This window comes from Mesoplodon mirus (assembly GCF_964341445.2).
Source record: "Mesoplodon mirus genome assembly, contig: HAP1_SCAFFOLD_664, whole genome shotgun sequence".
Classification (NCBI taxonomy): domain Eukaryota; kingdom Metazoa; phylum Chordata; class Mammalia; order Artiodactyla; family Ziphiidae; genus Mesoplodon; species Mesoplodon mirus.
The window spans coordinates 206,445-232,682 of NW_028295365.1; the positions used below are offsets into that span (position 1 = coordinate 206,445).

At 38.3% G+C, this 26,238-nt stretch overlaps 1 long non-coding RNA gene across 1 annotated transcript; it reads left to right on the plus strand.

Moving 5' to 3' along the window:
- The first annotated feature begins 667 nt into the window (after nucleotides 1–667).
- On the plus strand, nucleotides 668–25,316 carry LOC309797511. The gene is made up of 3 exons (XR_014292686.1): nucleotides 668–814; nucleotides 10,402–10,477; nucleotides 25,211–25,316. It is a non-coding gene; the product is annotated as an uncharacterized lncRNA (long non-coding RNA).
- Nucleotides 25,317–26,238: the final 922 nt, after the last annotated feature.

Below are 26,238 nucleotides of genomic sequence, written 5' to 3' on the forward strand. Positions count from 1 at the left end.
CCACCTTGCACCATTTAACACCCCGCTTCTCAGCGCCCACACGAGGGGCCCTGGAAGCGGGAAGTACAAACCTGTCTCGACAAGCCGTGGCTGGAAGAAGCTCTGGATACAGATCAGGGGCAGCGGGTGCTCAGGAGTGGCGCCCAGTGCACCCCGCGGAGGCGGTCGGCCTTAAGTCCAACAGGCCCTCCTGTAGGGAAGCGCGCACGGAGGGCAGAGGCACCGAGTCCTGCAGCGCGCAGAGGTCCTCAGAGCGCGGAAAGATGTCGGCCGCGCTGTCCCGGCGCAGCTTCACCAAGTGATCATGGATCGAGCGCGGCCTCGGGGACGCTGGCTGCGGACACGATGGCCACACCCGCCTGGGGAACACGGCTCGCCTCCCGGCCCCTCGGGCGCCCACCGCCCGGCGGCTGCAGCCCCGCAGCGTGCGCAGGACCGGCGTCGCAGCCAGAAGACATAGGGCTACGGGCCCCAGCTAGACCAACCCCACATGCCGCTCTCCGGAGACCCCGCGTGGCCTGGTGTTGGCGCAGGCAGCTACGCCCTCCACGCCGCGGGGCGGCGGTTTACGTCGGCGGGCGGTGCCGTGGGGGCGGGGCTCGAGGACGTCATCACGCTCGCCGTGCGTCGCGTCCCCCCGCAGCCCTGTCTCCCATGGTGACGCGGCCTGAAGAGAAGGGGCTTGAGCCCTGAGACTAAGGCAGCGCGAAACGTGCGAGGTGTGGAGACTTCGGGGTTTCCAAAAAGCGTTTGCTGACTCATCCTAACAAACGTGAGACCTGGTTGTATCAACGCATTTTAAACGTAAACTCCCGTAAGTGTCTGTGCTCCCCCGCCCAGGAGAGAGCGTGTATTCCGTGAGGGACACACGAAAGGCGGAGTGAACGTCTGCCTGTGGTCCCTCACCTGGTGCACGGGTGTGTGAATTTATGTGGAGAGCTCTTAATTTCTGGAGTGTCTGCTAACTTGACACGGTAGTTGGCAAATGGTGACGTGTTCCACGCATTCAGGACATGATCCTGGTTACTAATAATCACTTTGTTGTGTACTGACAACTCCTCAGAGAATTTACTACTGAATATCCACTTCACAGAAGGGAAACTGAGGCGTAGGAAGTGAAGTGACCGAGTAAGAGGAAGGACTCAGACAACTGGTGTTAGTAAATGAACCCTGCAGGGGGCCGTTAGCCTGCGGTGGCTCGAGTGATGCGGCCGCCTACGTAAACCAACCAAAATCTAAGCCTGTCAACGGCTCAGGGTGACGCACACCGCTGAGGACCACCAGTCACAAACCACCGACTAGGCTTTAAAGCGATAGCAAGTCAGGCATTTCCTTGCTTGGCTTCGGCCCTTTTAAGATAAACATCTCTGCAGCTCCTGTGGCTGGAGCGCTCCTCACCACTTCCGCTTTGGTGGTGCCTGAATTGAATCTATTTTTGCTCACGGAAAGTCTTATTTTAAACAAGGCTCAGTCTGTCTTTTAACACTGGCCGTAGAAGTTGGATTGGTGTCCAGTTTCTAGAACAGTGGTCGTCCTCTGGTCAGGCCTTAGGCGTTATGCACACAGCGTTCCTCTTCTACCACCACCTTCTGGCTGCCTCCACCCACTACCAGCTCCCGCGTATCAGGTCCCCTAGATGTGGTCAGCAATGGCTTTCACACGCAGCGTGCTCACATTATAACATCGCAGACACTCCTCCGTCCTCCAGCCGGCGTGTGAACTGAAACATGACCATTCCTGTGCAAGAGCCTGCTGTGACCACTTTCCCCAACACAGCCACTCCCCAGCTGACCCTGGGTAACCACGCTTCTGAACTTGGTCTCCATCACTGCATGCATGTCTTTCTATTTAGGCTCCATTTTGAAGTACTCTTAAACCTCATATAGTATTCTACTATGTTTTCTCTTCTTCCTTGCTTTTTTTACTGTTATCTTGGCTAGGGTCATCCATGCTGACACGTAAAGATCTGTCTAGTTCACGTACTTTCCTCACTATGTAGGATTCCCGTGTAGGGAAATACAATAATTTATATGTGCATTTTCCTGTTGATGGACATGTAAATTGTTTCCAATTTTCAGTATGATTTCGGTTTCAAAAAAATTTTGTATACTTTCTAAAGGTTACTTTACATTTACAGTTATTACAAAGTATTGGCTATATTCCCTGTGCTGTACAATACATCTCTGAGCCTATCGTACACCCAGTAGTTTACGTCTCTCGCTTCCCCACCCCGTATTGCCCCCGCCTCCCCCTCCGCACTGACAACCATTAGTTTGTTCTCTATATCTGTGACTCCCCTTCTTTTTTGTTATATTCGGTAGATTGCTGGATTTTTTAGATTCCATATATAGTTGATATCCTACAGTGTTTTTGTTTGACTTATTTCACTTACCACAATGCCCTCCAAGTCCATCTATGTTGCTGCAAATGGCAAAATTTCTTTCTTTTTTAAGGCTGAGTGGTATGCCATTGGTTATATGTACCGCATCTTCTTTATCCATTCATTACTTGATGACACTTAGGTTGCTTCCATATCTTGGTAATTGTAAATACTGATGCTCCGAACATTGGCGTGCATGTATCTTTTCAAATACATGTTTTTGAAAACACGTGTTTTTGTTCTTTTTGGATTTACACCCAGGAGTGGAGTTGTGAGGTCATATGGTAGTTCTATTTTTAGTTTTTGAGGACCCTCCATACTGTTGTCCACAGAGGCTGCACCAGTTTACATTCCTACCAACATGTACCAGGGTTCCGTTTTCTCTAAAAATTGTAAATTTTCTTCCTAGGGGTAATTGAGATGATAGTTGAATAATAACATAAGATCAGGCGAAGTCTAAAGAAATTTTAGAAAAGCTGGATAGAGTAGGAAAACTTCTGTTTGCTGGCGTCTGAATGTTAGAGAGACACCAAGACATGTGGGCCAAGTTCTGGAGAGAAGGGAAACACAGACGCAAGCTTGACATTTGGCGCAGCTTTTCTCCTTGGGGCATTTGCTGGTTCAAATGTTACAGCCGAGGAGCTGAAAAGCCAAAGGGTTCAAAAGACTCTAACGACAGAAGCCAAACGGCAAGAACCTTTTTACATTGATAAACATCATTTTAACTATGTAGAAGCAGAAAATGAAAAGAAAGAACTTTGCATTACATTTAACAAAAGTTGAGGGAGATCTTTGTGGCATATTAGTGAGCTTATTTGTGGAAATTTAGCCAGGTATATTGTGTTGGAGAGGCACCAAGAGTTCCACAATTCTCACAATTTGAGTACACAGTTGCCTTAAATGTAGGCATGGTGGCATTCATTTACATAACAATGATTTGGAGGATGTTGTGTTAGTCAGCTCTTGCTGTGATAATGCTTTGGAACAAATCACACCAAAGTCAGTTACATAAACAAGAATTTATTTTTCTTGGACCTCTGGGCCAGCTGCAGTGGCTCTCTTTTAGACCTCTAGATGGCTAGTTTTGCTCCGTGTTTTGGGTCAGTTTGAGGTCTGTCACACACCTCTTCGTCTGGAGCCCAACTGTGAGGCCACAGCTCCCAGGCCCTGTCTTCTCTAAAAGTTCACTGAAACATAAGAGGTGAGCCCAACCGCACAAGCCCATTTAAGGCCTCTTCTGCTCATTTAAGGCCATCATGTCTGCTCATACTTCAGTGGCCAAAACATGTCACAGGTCTAAGCTGTATTTAGAATATGTGTATTTGTTTAAAGTTGGGTGCTCTCACAGAAGAAGATTGCATTTTGGACAGTGTTAGCTTAGCATTTCCATTGGCATTTGCAAACGTGATAAACGTCGTGTGCACTTTTTCACCTTTGAGAACTTTTGGAAATTGTGGGACAATTTCTATGGGAAAAGAGGAAGGTACATTTTAGAACTCAACTCTAGTTATGGCACTGCTGGGAGAAGAATTATTGAGATAAGGTCAATACAAATGAAAGATTGGGGCTTCACATATTCGTAATTATCATTAGCATTCGAAAGGACATTCCTGGAGAATTGTGATGCTTGCTTTACGTGATTTCTATCATAAATCATTATAATCTGACCAAGCCACTTCAGTAAAACATGCATCATACAGTACACATTGCATTTTAGTTTTCCTACCACTGCACAACTTATCGTCAGGCACGAAAGGCTACATATGGTATGGTTCCATTTATACGAAATGTCCAGCAGTGGATACATCCATACACACAGCAGATATTATACATTAGTGGTTGCCAGGGGTTTGGAACAGAGGGAAATAGGGAATGGCTCCTTAAAATGGGTGTAGGTTTCCTCTTGGGGTGATGAAACTGTTTTGCCGCTGGACAGAGGTGATAGGTGCACAACATTGTGACTACTAAATTCCACTGAATGGTACAGTGAATTGTAGAATGATCAAAATGGTGAATTTTGTGTTCTGTTCATTTTACTACAATAAAAAGGAGAAAGCATTAGGGAAAGACTTAGAGTTTGGGAAAGTAAGGTGAACTGGTCAAGAAAAAGCTCTACTGTTCAGTTTTCTCTCAGCTCTCCCAGTGCATTAATCCTCAGCAAAAAGTAGCCTTAACGTGTACATGATAGTCATTCAACACAGTCCGGGGAAAAGTAAATAAAATAAAAGCCGACTCTTCTTCTTTAGCACATCTATGAGAGGCTAACTTCCTGCTCAGCCACATGGACATTCATGAGGACGTTTCACTTTAGGTTTCCTCTACTTCAGTACTTTACTGACAGCTCATTCACACGTGTAGGCAACAGCATTCCTTAATTCGATGGGATCTGCAGTGCTGGTTGTGACCAGTGTCATGAAAAGAAAAGGGAAGGAGGAAAAAGCCTCCACATTGACTTGGTGGTCTTGACGAAATGGATGGAGAAGACAGCTTGAGTGTCCAACTGGAAACTTTTATTTTCCTTTTCCTTTTCTTTTTATCTTTCCTATCAGGTCTTCTGCCCACTTCCCACCCCCTTCTTTCAAACAGGAGAGACACTCATTAGCTGCTTTTTTTTGTTTGTGCTAAAACAACTATTGTTTTGGGTTTCTTGTTGTTCGGTGAACATTATTGTTTTTACTGCCAAATGAGCTTCGGTGGTTGATGTAGGGGGTCTCTTGGGAACTTAAGTTTTTCCAGTTTAAGTGGAAAAGCTTTTTTGAATGGGCTTTTACTGGGTGCTTCAAGGTTTGCTCTTGGCTCTTTGATGGGGGACTGGACAGCACTGTGTTTCCTTTGAGGTTCCGATAAATAAAGGATCCTATGTCCTCCTGGGCACTTTTTGTTGATTTTGCTGTGTGTCCTCTCTAATAGCCAGATGCAAATTCCAGGAAAATGACATATAAATGAATATAAGTAATCTAATATTTTTAGAATTTGCTTTGGCCATACTCCTGGTCTTATTCTACTTGTAGCAGATGGCTTTAAAGAGCATTAGTTATGTATATATTAAATATAATATAAATATACCAGTATTAAATATTATATTGATATATAAATGTAATATACTAATATTTATATTAATGTATAACAACTATGTATTATATTAATATATATTTTTGCCTAGCATATATTATATACAAAATATATGAGAAATGAAATGTATTTATATGGTTAATATGTTCATAATATTAATATGATATATCCTGTAATATTGATTATAAAACAATTATATCATAATATATAAATTATAAATAGATATATTTATATATATATTATAAATATATAATTATTATTATCTGATATAATACACTATAGTTAATATATTCTCTATAACACAATACATAATGTATTAGTATAAGACAATTATATTATGTAATATAAATATAATACATCTATAAAACTATATATATTTTAATTATACGTTACACATACAAGTATGTATAGCTATTTATAATTTTATTTACATAGGAATCTGTTCATCATAACAATTTATGTAAAAATATGCAATATTTTCAATCAAATGGGCCTTAACCTCACTACCTCCACATAACTACTTTTCCAATCGTGAACCCTGTCTAACTCATGCTTCCATATCTCTCAACCTGCTTTTCTACACATGCACATAGACACACATTTATACACGATATATATGTATACTACCAGTTTTCAGTTCAATGTATATAACTATATAATATATATAATTATATTCCTGTGTATGTATACAAATATAAATCAAAGGTATGTGTATAGGTATGTATTTCATATGTTTATATAACTATATCATACAAATAATGTATGTGTATATAAATACATGACTATGTACATACATACACAGAAATATACTTATTTAAACAAAAGGGACCTAAATAAACATAGTTCTCTAAGAATAAAACTAGTTATGTCTCACTGTTTCAATAACAGTTTATAGTTTTCTACTGTATGTGCTTCTATAATTGTTATGAACAATTCCCATTTGTTGAATGTTAAGTTGTTTTAATTTTTTGCCATTATTAATGAAGCTCTAAAGAATACGGTGGGCAAGACTACTTGAAAAACTCTCCTAAAGGAAAAGGGTTAGGTATGCTAGGTTAAGTGTACACAACTTATTTTTAAGTGCGTGGTTGATTTTTGAAGTATGCAGTAGAAATTTCCAGGACCCATGAAAGAAGGGTGGAACATGTGTGAGAGTTATAGCTATATTAGGAGTGGATTGAAGATCTTGATAGCTTAGAACAGAAGCTGGAAACCCTGTTATTATGGAGCCAAGTGGCAAATATTTTAGGCTTTGTAGACCAAAGAGGCAAAATTGAGGATATTATTTAGGTACTTAGGTAACCATTTAAAATGTTACCAGTTAAAATGTGAAAATTATTCATAGCTCATAGGCCATAAAAATAGACATCTGTCTGGATGCCTTAGTTTAATGACACACCTGACATAGAGACTTGTTTTTAAATGGCCATGACCACATGAGAGGCAGGAGGTAAGACACCATCCCTATTAGATGGGAAGTTAGAACTAAACCTATATATCCCTAGCTTCACCTTTAATGAAAGGGTGTGCCAGGAGGAAAAATATCTGGTGGCAAAGGGAGACTAAGACCAAATTCTCTTGGCCTCTGCTCTGGGTAGGAAACAGGTAGGAAATCTTGAGAATTCTGAACCCCAGAACTGTGTTCACAGTGTTTGGGTTGCAAATTTATGTGCGGTCTTGCAAACAGAAGCTAAGAAATTAACTTAAAATGCTCCCAAATCGATGGTATTCCAAACACAAAACTAAATCCTTTCTGGAGAGGTAGACCTTCAACACAGGCCTATAGCATTCCCACAGATAAAGTTTAGCTAAACGTGAACTCATGGTCTAAATTTATCCAATAATGAAGAAATCAGCTAGAAGTGGAGAGAATCAGCAAAAAACAATCAATACCAGGATTAGATTCCCACGGCCATTCATCAGATGTTGCAATAATCAGGTGCAAGGCAGAAAATATACATAAAACTAGAACTGAAACAAGGAACAAGGATGTTTTAAAAGACTGGGTAGGATCTTTAAAACATTTTTCAAGTACATGTCATTCATAAATCTAAAAACTGAAAGGTCGTGTAATACAGCAGATTAATCATGGAGAAGAGTGAATTTATGCTGTTTTTAAAAATATGGCAGATCAGATTTTCTGCCTAATTATATAAGTAGATTTATCTTTAAAAAATACACATTATTTTAAAGACTTATTGGCTGTAAAATAAGTTAAGGGTATTTCAAAGGGCTTCTCTCCAAAGAAAAGTGAGAAGTAGCAAAACACAGAAAGTCGAGGGTAAAAAATGTCAATATATACATTGCGATAGGGTGAACTAAGCCTTAGGCTAGCAACAATGTGGACGAGCTGACCCTTAGATACTTACAACTAAGCTGGAATCTTCAAAAAGTTCAACTATTTATAACTAAAAAGATTTCTTAAAATTAATACCCAAGTGTTTTAATTGACATCAGAAGAGTAAAACAATAAACCCTGAGAACATAGAAAAAATAGATAATAAAGATATGAGCAGAACTTAATAAAACAGAAAAAAGTATAAAATTGAGGTCATTTAGTAAGTCAAAAGTATATCTTTGAAAAGATTTAGAAAACACACTTTGATTAAGCAAAACAAAAACATAAGTAAATAATATACAGAAAGAATCAGGACCATGTTATAGCAGAGAGTACAAACAGAGAATATATGAAATGCCAGTAAATTTGAACATTTCTGTAAAGTGGACAAGTTCCTAGCTCCTAAAGTTTACCAAAACTGACACAAGAGGAAATTTATAGCTGGAGTTCTTTCACCAGTAAAGGAATGAAGTCAATACTTTACAATCTTTCACCAAGAAAAGACCAGACCCAGCCAGATCATTTGGGAGGTGAATTCTATCGAACTACTATTAAACAGATAACATCAATATTAACAAAGAAAAACTTCTAGAGAGTAGCGAAGGAAGAATGCTCCTTTATTCATCTTATGAAGTCTATATAATCCTAATACTGAAAATAGATTAGGACTGTAAGGAAAAAGAAATTTACAGGTCAAATTTACTTGTAAATATAAAAGCAAAAATTTTAAACTGTGATATTAGCTACCCAAGTTCACTAGATTAAGAAAAAGCATGAGTAAGTTAGGTCATCCAATGAATGAAAAGGTAGTTTAAAGTCAAGAATATATATCAATAGATTGAAATCACCACATTTGATTTCTTTCATCTGTCTCTTTAAAAATTGATAAGTACTTCTATTGATCTCTCTTGTACTAGGCACTGTGCTGTCACTTACATATTTACTCCTTTAAACCTTCTATCATCCCTGCGGGAAAGTTCTGTTTTGCTTCCATTTCGTAGCTAAGACTCTAACCCCCAGGAAAGTGAAGCAACATTTGTAAGTTTTTGTGGATGGTCAGTGATGGGACCAGTACAGGAACATCCAAAGTCTGTGCTTGGAAACAGTGCCGCATGTTGACACTCACATTACAGATGAAAGGAAAGGAACCATGCAATTACCATATAGATTAAATCTCACATTACAGGTTAAAGGAAAGGAACCATGCACTTACATTATAGATTAATACCCCCATAACAGGTTAAAGGAAAAAGAAACATGTGCTTCTCTCAAAAGTTGTAAAGAAAGCATATCCATTTCTTAATATATTTCCCAATTTCTTTTGCTTGTTTTCTGACCTTTGTAGTGCATTTTGCCATGAGGCAAATTTTAATTCTTATATAATTAAATGTATCCTTTTTTCTTTGTATCTTAGAAAGGTATTCCTCATGAATACTTTATTTCATGTCTCCCAGGTTTCTGATACTTTTACAGTTTCATTATTTTTTAACATTTAACTAGTTGCTGTATCTAGAATTTAGTAATGATAGCCATATTTTCCCACTTCTGTTGAATAATTTTTGCTCCTGATCCAAAAGGTGAATTTTATTTTAATCTCAATTCCCTTATGCTCTTGCATCTAATTTTAAGATGCTTCCTATTCCACTGGTTGTTTTGTCTATCTAAAACAAAATGCTACCTTAATTATAATGTAATTATACTATAATAAATGTAATTAGTAAATGTAATACAATATATAATAAATAGAATATATAAAATAACAAAATATAATTTACCATATAACAAGGCCCAAGGAGAGCAAAACTATACAATCACTTGAAATATCCCACAAAAGATAGTTTATAAAATTCAATATTCATTTGTAATTTAAAAGAAAGAGTAAAATGGGGATTGATGAATGCTTCCAAAATAAGAAGAAATTATATGTCTAAAAGAGAAAGAGGTAAATGATAAACTTTAGTAACACTGGCAATATGCAGGACAAGATGAGGATGCCTGGTATAATGTTAAAGAAAAAGTATTATGTAACATTGTTTTTGCAGCACTGATGAGTTCAGTGAAAAGACAATCTCATAGAAAAGAGTATCTCGTTCTTCTTAATGTCTGTACACTTGTCCATTGCATGAACATAACGGCTTATTTAGCCAATATGTTACTGATCTGCATCTGGATTTCTAGGTTTTCATGGAATTCTATTATGCACAATCGTTTCAAACACTAGGACTTCCTCTTATGTTTATATCTTTTGAAAGAAACAATATGTCCACAGATGATTTATCTGTGCTGGCTGCTAGCTGACTTTGGGTACTTCTCAGTTCTTCCCTTTACCTTCCTTGTCAATATGAAAATGGAAGGCAAGAAGGTCTCCTGTTTAGAGACTGTAAAGATAGATCTTGGCGATAAAGTCTTGGTGGTAAAGGCTAAAAGTATCAACCCAGAACAAACGTTTTTCCAGCTGTAACTATGTGTGATTCCCTTGGCTTGATTCCATAGAAGATGTAAGACAAGACTGTAGAATCTACGTCAAAGTGCTTCCAGTAGGATGGGCTAAGTCAAGTATGGTGGCATATGTAATTCAAGACAAAATATAATGTCTCCTTTTCTCTCCTAGCAAAACTTGGTGGAGTGAATGTAGAAGTCACTGTCTGCTTTGAATTAAAGGAACACAATAAATCTTGTTTTGGAAGGTAAGTATTCTGGTCTCTTTGTGGAGATGAATTGGAAATTGTCTAGAAGAAGGAAAACGAGGTTAACCAAAGTTAAACTCATAAATAATTGAGCATTAATTAAATATCTGTGGTCTATGTTTGTCTTTGATCATAATTTCTCCCAATTTATAGACCTCTTTGATACTTGATGAATCCTTGTCAAAGATGCACTTAACAATGATTATTACTTGTGTATTAGGTTTTGCCTGGGCCCTGAAGAAACTATCCTAAATTACCAGCTATGATTGTCACTTGATTTCCTCACAGAGAACAATCAGAACTCCTTGTCTTAAGTGGCTTGGAACGTGAAACTAGTTAGTCTCTTAGATATTGTTAGAGGACCCTACAGAGCCCATTGGTGAAAGTTTGGAAAACATTGGGCTTCTTAAGATTGATTCTTGTAGTGCTTTAGGAAAGATCACTGAACCAAAAGAATAACGGTGTTTCTGGTTCTGTTGTTAGCGTTCTCCATGGAAACATTGCTGAAGCTTCTGGACTCAATCTCCTTCCCCATGTGTGAATGTCACTGAAAATGTCCAACTCCATTCTATCCCCATATAACTTCAGAAACTAAGCAAAATGAAGACTCAAAATTCATTTCAAATAATGAAATGAATATATAACGTAGACTGGAACTGGGAAAATACCTGGTTTAAATTCTGGAAAGTACCAACTATACAATTCTGGATAAGTTGCTTACTCTTACTTAGTCTAATTTAATGCCCATCTCACAGGATGTTATGATGATTAATTTAATGTCTTTGTATAACATACAGTGTTATGTAATTTCTTCTTGTTTTTCTTGAGTAAATTCATATCCTTAAGCAGCTCACTGTAAACAATAGTTACTTACTTGCTTAAATTACTCTTATCTTCTATTATCACCTGAACTGTGTCCTGCTCAAGTTAATATGTGGAAGTCTTAACCCACAGTACCTCGTAATATGACTGTATTTGGAGATAAGGCCCTTAAATAGGTAACTGAGGTCAAATGAGGTCAAATGGGTGGGCTCTAATTCAATATGGCTGGTGTCCTTATCAAAAGAAAATATTAGGACACAGACATGCACAGAGAGAAGACCATGTGAAGACAAAAGGAAAACATGGCCTCTACAAACCAAGAAGAGATACCTCAGAAGAAATCAATCCTGTTGACACCTTTTCTCAGATTTCTAGCCTCTACACACGTGAGTGAGTACATTTCTGTTGTTTAACCTCCTCAGTCTCTGGTACTTTGTCATGGCAGCTCTAGGAAACTAATACAACTTTTTATGGCCTCCTTGTCTCAAGTTGAAAGTTCAATATTTGACATCATAGCTAAGAAACAAAAATATCATCTACATTCCTTGTTGTAGTCTTTCTTCCCCATTCTTATTGCTAGTAATTTTCATATTTGGGTCTGTTTTCTGTATGTTGTAAACAGAGCCTTATGCTCATTTCTAGTCTTACTGCTAACATACAATAAATGTGCAGATACCGAATAGATTTTGGAGAAGTGCAACATATAGTTGGTACATGTGTGATATGTGTGTATTCATATAATTTATACTTTTTCTCTATTTTCTTCCTTTGGTGTGAGCTAAGATTCTCTGCCTTTGTGACTAGCGCTCCTGAATACTAATCCCTGAATTTAATTCACCAAAAATTGTCAAAAATAATAATAATATGGGGAAAGAGAGAGTGATAGAGGGAGAAGAACAAACAATCAGGCAAGGGCAGTACTGTGAATTATTAGGGTCTTCTTAATAACATTATGTTAGTCTAGAGGAAATGACCGTAAGTATCATCAGTGAGCCCAGTTGGTCTTTACTGACTGCTAGAGACATCCCTGAGTTCTGTTCTTAGTCTCCAACTGTATGATGACTACTGTCTGGAAGTATTATTTGAACAACTAAAGTGACTTAATGGAAAAGGAACATGTCTTTAGAGAAGCAACAGTAATTTTTCTATCTGATTAACAAGCAATGTTGACTGTCTGGAAACCTCAGTCATATTTGTAAGCAGAAAAGCATTGGCTATTAAAAGTGGATGATGTAAAGAGATGAGCAGAAACTTTGGCGATAGGTATACCTGGATTTAATTCTCACTTCTACCACTTGGCAGCTGGATAGCCTTCGGCAAGTTTCATACCTCCCTGAAATTCACTTAATTCAGTCTGTAAAATGGCATAATAACTTATTATAGCATCCTTTTAGGAATTTTAAATCAGTTATTGAAATAAAAGTACACACTATATAGACAAGTATGGATTTCTCAATAGGTGTTTGACCTTTCATTTCTCCAGTATCCCACCCCCATCAAATAAAGAAAAATACTTTTTAAAGTTTATGAATATTTCATTGTTCTAAAGTTAAAGCCATAAAAATAAAAATAATCAAATGACTTACTATCATACCATTAGAAGAACAAAGAAATAGGTGTTCATGAGAGTTCCAAATTAGAATACAAGTTTTCATTAGGCACCTGTTTATGTATGCTATTCTGCTCTTTAAAATAAATAATTAAATTTGAAAGACTTATTTCCTCACTTTGAAGACTTCATTAGTTTACAAATTATATATCAACCTATGCTAAATATTATACCGACCCATGCTAATGAATTCAGTAGAGAAAACAAAAAACACTGCACTCAAGCAAACTACATATATATGTGTATATATATATTACTTAAATGCATTTGTATCCTAGCATGTCTCCTAAAGCATTGTGGTAACTCACCGGAATACATACAATCAAATATAATGGCAAAAGCACTTAATATAAACAGGGCCAAGGAAACATAGACAGAAGATGAAGAAAAGATGAGGGAAATGTGAACAGGAGGAAGTGTAGTTAATCAGGTTGTATGTTTTGACCTTAAGATTCTCTGTGTGGGGACTTCCCTGGTGGCACAGTGGTTGGGAATCCACCTGCCAGTGCAGGGGACATGGGTTCGAGCCCTGGTCCAGGAAGATCCCACATGCCGTGGAGCAAATAAACCCATGTGCCACAACTACTGAGCCTGTGCTCTAGGGCCCATGAGCCACAACTACTGAAGCCCGCGTGCCACAACTACTGAAGCCCCAGCGCCTAGAGCCCGTGCTCTGCAACAAGAGAAGCCACAGCAATGAGGAGCCCGCACACCACAACGAAGAGTAGCCCCCGCTCGCCCCACCTAGACAAAGTCCGTATGCAGCAACAAAGACCCAACATAGCCAAATATAAATAATAAGTAAATTTATTTTAAAAAAAAGGTTCTCCCTGGATAAAACAACCTGTAAATAATTGGTTGCAAAGCCACATTATTTGAAGGTGCCAGACTGCACATTAACAGTCTGACACAAAGGGACAGCACAGGAAAACTATTCAAAGATAAAGATTTTTAAATCTTTGCAGCTTGAAACCTTTTAGAGCAAGTATAATGAGCTCGACACACATTTCAACACTCAACATGTTAATCACATGTTCAAAGTATGTCTCAAAGTCATTGGAAATAGCTGTTGTCTCTGTCCCTGATATCCAAAACTGATCTGTGATGTGTAAAACTCAGGAGGTATTGATATCCACTTTTTGGCATCTGAACAGGAAACAAAGTTGTTTCGCAGTGATAATAAAGAATGAAGTAAATGCAAAAGGATACAAAAGACAAAGTACTGAGGGAATGTATTAACAAAACGAGTCAAACTAAATTCTGGTGAACTGGGGCCTACGATTGTACACACTCCATGGAAATACCCCAGCCTAAATACTGGCATAGGAGGAAGGGTAGTGTGAAGCCCATCACAGTATAATCCTTTAAAATGTCCCTTTCAAGGTTGGCTCCACTCAACACTGAGTATAGGAAATCTTCCCATCAGGGAGAAACACTGGCTGCCCAATGATTGACCAAGAAATTAACACACTAATGAATAAATGATGCTAATTTATTTCTATCCCTGACAACGGGAAACAGCACACACCCTGTGTCAATGGTATGTCCTCTTTCCCACTTTTCTATATGGTAAATTATGTTTTTCCCTTCATTGCTTTATATCTTGTGAGGCACGCATGTTGGGAAATGGCTATCAATGGTTCTGTTATTGATTTCTACCTTCATTTCACTGTGGCTAAAGAAGATACTTTGCATGATTTCAATTTCTTAAAAATGTATTGGTACTTGTATTGTGGCCTAACATATGGTCTTTCCCGGAGAATGTTCCACGTGTACTTGAGAAAAATGTGTATTCTGCTGTTGTTGAGTGGAGTGATCTATATATGGCTGTTAGGTTTCGTTGGGTAAATGTGTTATTCAGTCCCCCTACCTCTCGACTGATCTTCTGTCTAGATGTGTTATCCATTATTGAAAGCAAGGTATTGATCTCCAACTATTATTTTAGAACTAACTATTTCTTCCTTCAATTCTGTCAGTGTTTGCTTCACGTATTGGGGGGTTGTTTGGTACATATATGTTTCTAGTTGTTCTATCTTCTTAATAGATTGAACTTGTTATCAACATATAGTGGCCTCCTTTTCCTCTTGTGATAGTTTTTGATTTAAAGTTTATTTTGTGTGATAGTAACATAGCCATCCCAGATCTATCTTCCTTCCTTCCTTCCTTCCTCCCTTTCTTTTTCTGTGTCTCTTTCCTTCTTTTTTGTTACTATTTGCATGGGATATTTTATTCTATGCTTTAACTTTAAAGCAACTTGTGTCTTTTGAAATCAAGTGAGTTTTTTGCGGACAGCATATACTTGGATTATGGTTGTTTTTAAAGTCCATTCTGCCAATGTTCATCTTTTTATTGGAGAGCTTAATCCACTTACTTTTTCAAAAATTACTGATGAGGAAGAACTTAATTCTGTCTGTTTCCTGCTTGTTTTCTGTATGTCTTATGCATTTTTTGCCCCTCATTTACTCCATTACTGACTTCTGTGCTTAGCCGATTTTCTTGTGGTGAACTCTTGATTCCCTTTTCATTTCTTTTTGCATATAGTCTATTGATATTTTCTTTGTAGTTATCAAGAAGATTACATTTACCATTCTAAAGTTAAAACAATGTAATTTCAATTGAAACCAACTTCAGTAGCACACAGAAACTGTGTTCCTCTACAGTTCCGTTTTCCTCTTTACATTATTGTTGTCACAAATTACACCTTTATACTTTGTGAGCCCAATAACATGGATTTATGATTATTTTATGCATTTGTTTTTTCAATCATGTAAGAAATAAAAAGTAGTGTTCCAAGCCAATAGCACAATACTGGCTTTAGTATTTGCCCATGTATTTATCTTTACTGGAGATTTCTATTTCTTTCTACAGCTTTGAGTTGCTGTCTAGTGTCCTTTGATTTCAACCTAAAGGTTCAATTTAGCATTTCTCATAGGGCAGTGGTAGGAAGTTGTAAAACAAACGCCCTCAGCCTTTGTTCATCTGGGAGTGCGTTAATTTCTCCCTAAGTTTTGAAACCAGTTTGGCCAAATATAGAATTTTTGGTCGACAATTTTCTTCTTTCAGCACTTTAAATATGTCTGGCCTCTTGATTCCGTGGTTTCATATAGGAAATTACCTCTCATCTTTCTGAGGATCCCTGCTTTGTAACAAATTTCTTTTTTCTTTCTCCTTTGTGAGAAAAGGTTCTTTCTGTGTCTTTTGGCTTCTGAGAGTTTGATTTACTGTTTCTTGCTGTGGGGTTCTTGGAGTTTCTCTTAGTCCTGAAATCAGTCAAAGATTTATAGCAACCAAACACATACTGAACCAGGGAAGAGGCAATTTGAAAATGGCAGGAAAGCTTTGTGGCATTTTTACTTGCCCTTGCCCCATCCACTGTTAGTGTAGTGATGGTCTTAAAGTGGTGGAGTCTTAATGCAGTGAGAGTCTTAAAGTAGCAGCAGACCATTCCTAGTATGGGACCCTCAATCGTGCTTGAGGAGGGAGCAGAAGAGACCGTACTGTCAGATTATTCTGTGTATCTGTTCTAACCTGTCTGGGAGCTACCTGAAGGACTGACACAAGATGCTTATCTCTGTCTTAGCTAACTTGGAACACAGTATGGAAAAGCGGCGGTCATTGCTCAAAAGAAGAGCCAGGTGAACTAACAAAGCACAGATGGCTGGGGCAGAAGACTGTGCACTGAAATACAATAGACCACAGAAGATGCAGGAGCCAAAGTCAGGGGAGATTCTTTGGGAAATTAGAACCTACAGAAAGTACACATGTGTCCAGAGAAATTAAGAAAGCCACATGCATACTCAAGATAAGATGCATGTTCTGAAAACACCAGAGGAGTCTCTAAGCTTTTACCATGGGCTGAGCCCTGAACTCAATGCAGGCCAGCTAAATGTTGAAGGAGTGATCCAGCAATCTGCACAATGGGCAGAGGTGTGTGGTTTTGAGTGTGCATGTGGATGTGCTTGTGTATATTTATTTTTGTTTGTTTTAGGTGCAGGAATTCAAGGAAATCTCTGTCAAAACATTAGCTAAACATGAACTAAAGGAACAGAGACTTCAGTGCGTACATACGATAAGGAAAACAGTCATTGCAAAAATAGTTTGGAAAGGTCCCTAAACAAACAGACTACTACAGCCTTCAACAATCAAAAGCCCAGGAAACCTTGGGAAAGTGGGAGAATCTGATTTCCATAGCTACCACATTATAATGTTTGAAAGACAAATTTTCAACCAAAAAAATCACAAGATATACAAAGACATGGAAAAGTATGGTCCATTTAAGAAAACAAATTAATTGATGAAACCATCCCTAAGGAAGCCCAGACATTTCTCCACTGCATATTCTTGCCTCCTTTGCCATAGATTCATTGACCATAAGTGCATGGATTTCTTTCTGGGCTCTCTATTCTGTTCCAGTGATCGATGTTTTTGTGCCAGTACCATACTGTTTTGATTACTGTAGGTTTGTAGCACAGTCTGAAGCCAGGGAGCATGATTCCTCCAGTTGTGTTCTTCTTTCTCAAGACTGTTTTAACTATTCAGGATCTTTTGTGTTTCCATACAAACTTTAAAATTATTTGTTCTAGGTCTGTGGAAAATGCCCTTGATATGTTGATACAGACTGCATTTAATCCGTAGCTTTCCTTGGGTATGATGGTCATTTTAACAATATTAATTCTTCCAATCCATGACCATGGTATATCTTTCCAGCTGTTTGTGTCATCTTTAATTTCTTGTATCAGTGTCGTATAGTTCCCTGGGTACAGGTCTTTTACCTCCTTAGGCAGATTTATTCTTATGTATTTTATTCTTTTTTATGTGATTGTAAATGGGATTGCTTCCGTAATTTCTCTTTCTGATAGTTCACTGTTAGTGTATAGAAATACAGTAGATTTCTATATATAAATTTTGTATCCTGCAAATTTACCAAGTTCATTTTTGAGCTCTAATAATTTTTTGATGGTGTCTTTCAGATTTTCTATGTATCATGCCATCTGCAAACGGTGACAGTTTTACTTTTTCCTTTCCATTTTGGAGTCCTTTTATTTATGTACTTTTCTTGTCTGATTGCTGTGGCTAGGACTTGCAAAACTACCTTCAATAAAAGTGGTGAGAGTGGGCGTCCTTGTCTTGTTCCTGATCTTAGGGGAAATGCTTTCAGCTTTTCACCATTGAGTATGTTAGCTATGAGCTTGTCATATATGGCCTTTATTATGTTGAGGTATGTTCCCTCTATGCCCACTTTCTGGAGAGTTTTTACCATGAATGGGTATTGAATTTTTTTCAAAAGCTTTTTCTGCATCTATTGAGATGATCATATGGTTTTTAGTCTTCAATTTGTTACTGTGATGATGAGAGACCTAAGACAGCTACAGAGGCTAAGTGACCTTTCCTTCCCTGAATGGGTAGTTATCCTTGTTCTGCCTTCTAATTGAGTTAGTATCTGAGTAAAGAACTGCCAGGTGTCATTTAGTTCACAATACACTGCTGTGTCAATATAGAAATGAATTTGCCTAAATCATTTGGCTTTTCTAAATTATAGTAAATGAATATACTGAATGAATACTTCAACTTAAGGAAATGTTCTTAAAAATATATTAATGTAGGCACTTCAGTGGAAAATTGAAAACAAAATAAATAATTCAGGTAAAATTAAAGTACACTCAGTTGTATCCAGTTTCCTGTTGTAAATCTCTCTTTTTCATTTGAGTGGACAGTCACTGGAGAATATCTGACTTGGGGCTAAGGAGATCTAAGCCTTCTTGGCCACACTGTATTCTCTTATGTCGTTTAATAAAGACACCAGTTGGGTTGCTGAAAAAATAGTGGGAAAAATCAATCTCTCACATCCAAAGGGCAGCTCTTGAAAATATGTGGATTCTTGTAGTCATTTTGCTCTTCTGGCCTCAGAAGTTTTAATCTTAACCTTAGCCCCTCATGCAGAGAGACTTTTTAAACCAATTCCCACATTACTCATTATGTGACTGTTGAATAAGAGAAACCCAGCTCTTTTCCTGTGCTTTCAACCAGTTATCTTCTTCAAAAATTTGTTTGGATTGTTATACCTTAATCTTGCCTGGCAAGGGACTTATGGGAAGGTTCTTATTGTTTGAAAGTTTGGTGCCAGTATCTACAAAGAAAGAAGAAAGTAAAGAAGGAAAGGTGTGTTTATCAAACATCCCAATAGTGAAGGTGTGTGAAAGCAACTTTTGAAAAAGTTCATCTCTCAGAGTTTAGCCATATTATTACATTTTATTTTATTCATTGAACATAAGTACTTATCAGTGAATCCTTTCTAGATTTTCTAGTTTCCCAAAGTTCCCTGTATTCACATTCTAAGGTGAAAAATGGTATTTTAAGTCACTGCTCTCCACCTTATATTATTTATAATCACTCCTCATGACCTCTTCCTTCAAAGAAACGTGATCCTGAGAAGTGTCCTTTGTTTGCCTTTGTGGAATAAGTGATGGGGATACATCCTGGAGACCTGTGAGATGTTTAAATTGTGGCCTAATGAAACTAGGATGGAGAGTTCTGGAAAGATCTGGAAAGATGGCTGGTAGAGTGTGGCCAGATGTGGGAGAAGAGACACGTACAGAGAGATGGAGAGGAAATTTTCAGAGGGAGAAAATTAAATAATTCAATAAGTTTTGTTGTGTGGTGTGGGATGCAAGCCTTTCTCTCCCCCTTTCCTTCACAATCTCTTTGTGAAAGACTGTGTTTTTCATTAGTTTTACTGAGATAGGATTTGCCGTTTTCTTTGGATACTGAGAATGGACCCATGGAAACAGTTACATTTGGGTTATCTCTGACTATCTGTAATGAAGAACATAAATATTGGCCACACTATCTATGCACATGCTATCACCATGCCTTTTTTGTTCTCTGTTCCTATATCTAAGTCCTCCTCTTTGAGGTCAATCTCAAATCTCATCTGAAATGTACATTTATTGATAGATTCAACCCATAATGAACTGTCCCTTCTTTGTCCTCCTTAGGCTCTGATTATTTATAAAAACTCATTTTTGAAGTTAGAAACTGTCCAATATGATATATTAGTTATTTCATCAGCATCTGTTTTATCCTCAACACAGTTATAAGCTTTTTTGGGACTGGGATCATACATTCTGTAATTTTTCTCAGTACTTACACTTACTTTGATAAAAAACGCATTCATTCATCTAAACATCATTTATTGAGTGTTAATTAAATGTCTCAACTCAGTAAATATTGTTTGAATGAATGCATGCATGAATGAGGGAGTATGCAATAGGTAGCCTAATGTACCGCCCGATGTGATAAAACCAAAAACATAAACACAAAAGCAAGGCAAAAAGTGGCCCAGGACTTTCTGTAAAATATCCTGCTTTTGTTGGATGAGGCCATGAAAATCAAGATGCTCCTGAAAGGTCTTAAGAGCTGACCAAGAATAGTAAACAATTGAAATTCTCTCAGGCTTATTCAACCCTATCACTGGACACATTTATACCTCTCAGGAATGTTATTAAAAGAAGAGATGAATAAAGCTTTTATAGATGAGTTGATAAATCTCTAAATATTTAAATCTTCATTTCCTCCAAGGTTTCTCTATTTTGGGTTTCCAAAAGATTTCAAGAAACCACAGGATAATTAAAAAATTAGACATTATCTTTCTTACCTTCATGTTTTTTGATGGTAAACACCTTTTTATTTTCTCCATAGTGCTGCCCAATTTCCACCAGTACAGTTCTTAAGTGAATTTGGCTCTGGATGGTGGGATATATAAGATGTAAATGAATTGTTTGTATATCTTTTAGAATTCTTCAAAAGGGCCTGGCCATGGAAATGCATTGAATATTACTTAAATAAGTAAAGTAACTTCCTCAGAATTATTATTCTATTCTGGTTAGGATACTCTCTGCCCTGGTTTGTTAAAATTTCCCTCTAGAGTGGTTTTAATTTTGTTTCTGATAGGGTCCTAGGATTTATTGCCACACCCATCCTGCATCTGTTTTTCTTTGAATTACTCTCCTTGCAGTTTCTGATTCCTACAGGGCCTTAGAGGTTAGTGACAACCTGGCCATCACAACTCTGGGAAGGACAGGCCTACTTTTCAGAGGTGTTGATGTTTTCTGTACCTGAAGGTTTTCAAGAGATATCAATCTTCCTCACCACCTCCCTTGGCCCTCTTAATGGACTAAGCAGTTCCTCATGAATTTTCTGTAGGATATCTGTACTAACTTCTCAATATTGTTCCATTCTGAGTCTAAATTCCTGGCCTCAAGGTAATGTTAGATTTCTAGCTCCAGCCCCTATTTACATAAGGCCTATACTAAGGAACGGAACCCATACACATCAGTCTGCTCTTATTTCTCTGGATTTAATTTCTCTGTTACTTTCGGAAACATGCAGGTGTTCCTTTCTTTCTTTTAATCTCAGCTATGTGCTTTTAACATTTTCAAAATTGACCCAGAATTTACATGTGTCTCCAGTAAGAGTACATTAAATTGAGCTTAGTCTGCTCTTCTACTGGCATATTTGAGATCCAAAGAATTTGCTACTTAACTGGATTCAGTTAACTGTATATTTCAGGCACTTAAAACTCACCATGTTCCAAATTTCCCCCTTTATTGTTAGTAATTTTCTTGGGAATCTGGATAACATTAGATGGAATAAAGTTAGTGAGTGGCCCAAGATTGCCTGAAATTTTGTTTGTCAGAGTGGCCAGGGAAAGTTAAGCAAAGAAGAAAACCAAATGAAAAACAGAATGACATTATTATGGCTGAGACAAGATTCCATGCAGAGCCCTCTGTAGAGCTGGGTTGGGTCATAACTTATGCCAGAGCTCTAGGTGGGGTTGGCATCTCATGCCAAGCTCTCAGTTCTGGGCTAACGTCATCTCTGGTCCACTCTATGGAGTGGAAACTTTGGAGGAATGGCCAATGTGTTCTGCGGTGTAGGAAGAGGGAAATTGTGAACGTTACTTTCTAAATTGTGGAGGAAGTAACCACTGTAAATGTGCCTTCAACTATGGTGTTTAATTTGACCAGTCAGATCAATGCCTTTTCCCTTGAATGAAATGCCGCTACGTATATGAGAAAAACAAAACTGGTATAAGGAATAGATAGCTAGTGGGAAGCAGCCGCATAGCACAGGAAGATCAGCTCTGTGCTTTGTGACCACCTAGAGGGGTGAGATAGAGAGGGTGGGAGGGAGGGAGATGCAAGAGGGAAGAGATATGGGGACATATGTATATGTATAACTGATTTACTTTGTTATAAAGTGGAAACTAACATACCATTGTAAAGCAATTATACTCCAATAAAGATGTTAAAAAAAAAACTAATATAGGGAGATGGAGAGACTGGGAGTCTTATTTTCCCAGCAATTAACTTTTCCTCGACCATGACCTTCCCGTGGAGTCTCCTAGACCTTGGGGATGATCGCAACCCCTTGGGTTGGATGATGGCAACCCCATCTTCACTAGAACCTCTATAGTTAACTTTGATTTTTCCCACTCCATCTATCCATCCCATGTATGCAGTCAGACATTTAATCCTGGACTTTTACTGACAAAATATCCTTGCATATAACCATTTCTTTTCACTCCCACTGCTACTGCTTTTGTCACTGCCTTAACTAGGGCTTTATCTTTAAGTTCTTTATATAAATATCTATATATAAATAAAATATACAAATAAATACAATATAATATTAATTCTGATGATTTTAAAGTCTTTTCTTGATAAAGACTTTTCCTGATAAATATACACAATATCTTATATAAATATTTTTGTATTATCTGTTCTTTTCTTAGACTTTTAGTCATATGATTCTATCTCTTGGTATGTCTAGAACTTTTTGATTGAATGCTGACTATTTTATTTGGCTTTTTAAAATTTTTCTCAGTGGAAATGCTGTTTTGCTTCAAAATATTTTACTCTACCTGGAAGTAGCAAATCTTCAAATTACAATTTTTTAAATGCTTTCAAATATCAATACTATAGGTGTCACAAAATCTAGAAAAATGACATTTGAAAATTAACTCCTGCCAGATGTGTCTCTATAAAACTTTTTCCCCACTCTTGTAGCTATATATTCTTTAACTGCCTCCTCGTATGACAGTTTATGTGTTTTAGAAATAAAATTTTAAGAAATAAACTTTGTAGTTTATAGACATAGATTTCTTTTAACATGGTTGATTAGAGTTTGCTTTTAGTTATTAATAGTTTAGAAAAGTTTATTTCAGCGTCACAGTTTATTATTGATAATGTCACATTAATTTTCATTGTTATCTTTGAGAAAACCTCTATGGATTACTTCCTCATAAGTATTTACTATTATAAATGCATTACTGATTTCAGTACTGCTCTAGGTTTGTGCATTACAGGAATTCTGATAAAATACTCATTCACACCATTCCATTACACACATTATTGATGGGGTATATTCTTTTATTTGTTTATTTATTTATTTTTGACTGTGTTGTGTCTTCGTTGCTGTGCGCAGGCTTTCTCTAGTTGCAGCGACTGGGGGATACTCTTTGTTGTGGTGTGCAGTCTTCTTATTGCGGTGGCTTCTCTTGTTGCAGAGCACGGGCTCTAGGCACGCAAGCTTCAGTAATTGTGGCTCGCAGGCTCAGTAGTTGTGGCTCACGGGCTCTAGAGCGCAGGCTCCATAGTTGTGGCACACGGGCTTAGTTGCTCCACGGCATGTGGGATCTTCACAGACCAGGGCTCGAACCTGTGTCCCCTGCATTGGCAGGTGGCTTCCTAACCACTGTGCCATCAGGGAAGCCCCTGGAGTATACTGTTTGTTTTGTTTTTTGTTTTTTGTTTTTTTTTCTTGCGGTATGCTGGCCTCTCCCCGTTACGGGGCACAGGCTCCGGACATGCAGGCTCAGTGGCCATGGCTCACGGGCCTAGCCGCTACGTGGCATTTGGGATCTTCCCGGACCGGGGCACGAACCCGTGTCCCCTGCATCAGCAGGCAGACTCTCAACCACTGCACCACCAGGGAAGCCCTGGAGTATATTCTTGACAGAAGGAAATTTCCATTTTGACTAAGCATTGAAGAAAACTGAATCTTTGACTTATCTTTCACATGCCTGATGATTGAAAGAATTTTCTACAGCATAACTTCTGGTTTTATACTTTTCAGTTCTTTTTTTCTTCTTCAAACACACATGCTTTGAGAGCTGTGAAGTGCAAGACATGGCTATATTGTAAGGTGGTTTTTGTCCTTATGCTTCTGTGTCTTGTGCTAGTTAAGTCAGTAGAGTAGTCAGTAAGAGTACTGGAAGTTATTCCTCTAATGGGATAGTATATAGTCAATTACATATGGTGGTGTCTGAAAATCACATAATAGCCTCACTGAAAACATCTCCTTAGCCAGATTTCCAAAAAGCCTGTGACCAATCCAATATGATCCAACATAGCAGAATATGATAGAAGGAAAATTGACAAAGAAAGACACGCTGGTCTTACCTGATGGAAATTAAAATATCTCACTTTTGACAATTTTGCAAAAACCTATAATTACATGAACTAATTCCTAGGGTTCTTCGTAGGACCTAAAAAGGAACCCATAGAGTTGTGGAACAACAATAGAAGCTACTGTGATGAGAAGCCCGGGCACTGCAACAAAGAGTAGCCCCTGCTCGCTGCAACTAGAGAAAGCCTGCACGCAGCACTGAAGACCCAACGCAGCCAAAATAAAAATAAATAAATAAAAATAAATAAATTTATCTTTTAAAAAGTAATACTCAGGTTTGAGGCATAAGAAATTTGATGAGGAGAAATTAGCTGATGTTTTCAGAACTTTTAAAATATCAAACTCAGTCTCTAAGATTTTAGCATTATATACAACATCGGTTACTTATTAGTGGTTTGGGAAGGCCAATTTAAAATTTTCTCATCTTACTGTATTGAAATTCACGGCCCTAATGTTTTCCACGTTGACTATATGAATGATGAAGAAAAGTCAATCATGAATTTCATTTCCAAATGGACAGAAAAAAATATTTTAAAAAGTGTTTGGCCTACTGACTTCTGATTTCTTCTAAGGCAAATGGATAGGTAATTTTTATTCCCTGATTAGGAGAAAAATGGTGGAAGAGGGCAGGGTTAAGAATTAAGATTTCAAGAGCATGAGAGGTAGACGGCCAACCAGAGTACCTAAGGTTCGGTGCCTGTAACTGTTGCCGCCGCTTAAGCCTGTCAAAGCAGTGGTACGGCTGCTGCGCTCCTGCTTGCTACCACTAGAAACATTCTTGCCAGTAGTGGCGGCAGCGGGACTCAATTACCCCCTTTTTTCACTCTCTCCAGAAGCTCCAGATGGCGTCTTCCGTGGGCAACGTGGCCGACAGCACAGAAGCAACGAAACGTATGCTTTCCTTCCAAGGGTTATCTGAGTTGGCACATCGAGAATATCAGGCAGGAGATTTTGAGGCAGCTGAGAGACACTGCATGCAACTCTGGAGACAAGAGCCAGGCAATACTGGTGTACTTCTATTACTTTCATCTATACACTTCCAGTGTCGAAGGCTGGACAGATCTGCCCACTTTAGTACTCTGGCAATTAAACAGAACCCTCTTCTGGCAGAAGCCTAGTCGAATTTGGGGAATGTGTACAAGGAAAGAGGGCAGTTGCAGGAAGCAACTGAGCATTACCGGCATGCATTGCGTCTCAAACCAGATTTCATCGATGGTTCTATTAACCTGGCAGCCGCTTTGGTAGCAGCAGGCGACATGGAAGGGGCAGCACAAGCTTACGTCTCTGCTCTTCAATACAATCCTGATTTGTCCTGTGTTCGCAGTGACCTGGGGAACCTGCTCAAAGCCCTGGGTGGCTTAGAAGAAGCCAAGGCATGTTATTTGAAAGCAATTGAGACGCAACCGAACTTTGCAGTAGCTTGGAGTAATCTTGGCTGTGTTTTCAATGCACAAGGGGAGATTTGGCTTGCAGTTCATCACTTTGAAAAGGCTGTCACTCTTGCCCCCAATATCCTGGATGCTTATATCAAGTTAGGAAATGTCTTCAATGAGGCCCGGATTTTTGACAGAGCTGTGGCAGCTTACCTTCGTGCCCTAAGCTTGAGTCCGAATCATGCAGTGGTACATGGCAACCTGGCTTGTGTATACTATGAGCAAGGCCTGATGGATCTGGCAATAGACGCCTACAGGCGAGCTATTGAACTGCAACCACATTTCCCTGATGCTTACTGCAACCTAGGCAACGCTCTCAAAGAGAAGGGCAGTGTTGCCGAAGCAGAAGATTGTTATCATACAGCTCTCCGGCTGTGTCCCACCCATGCAGACTCTCTGAATAACCTAGCCAACATCAAAGGAGAACA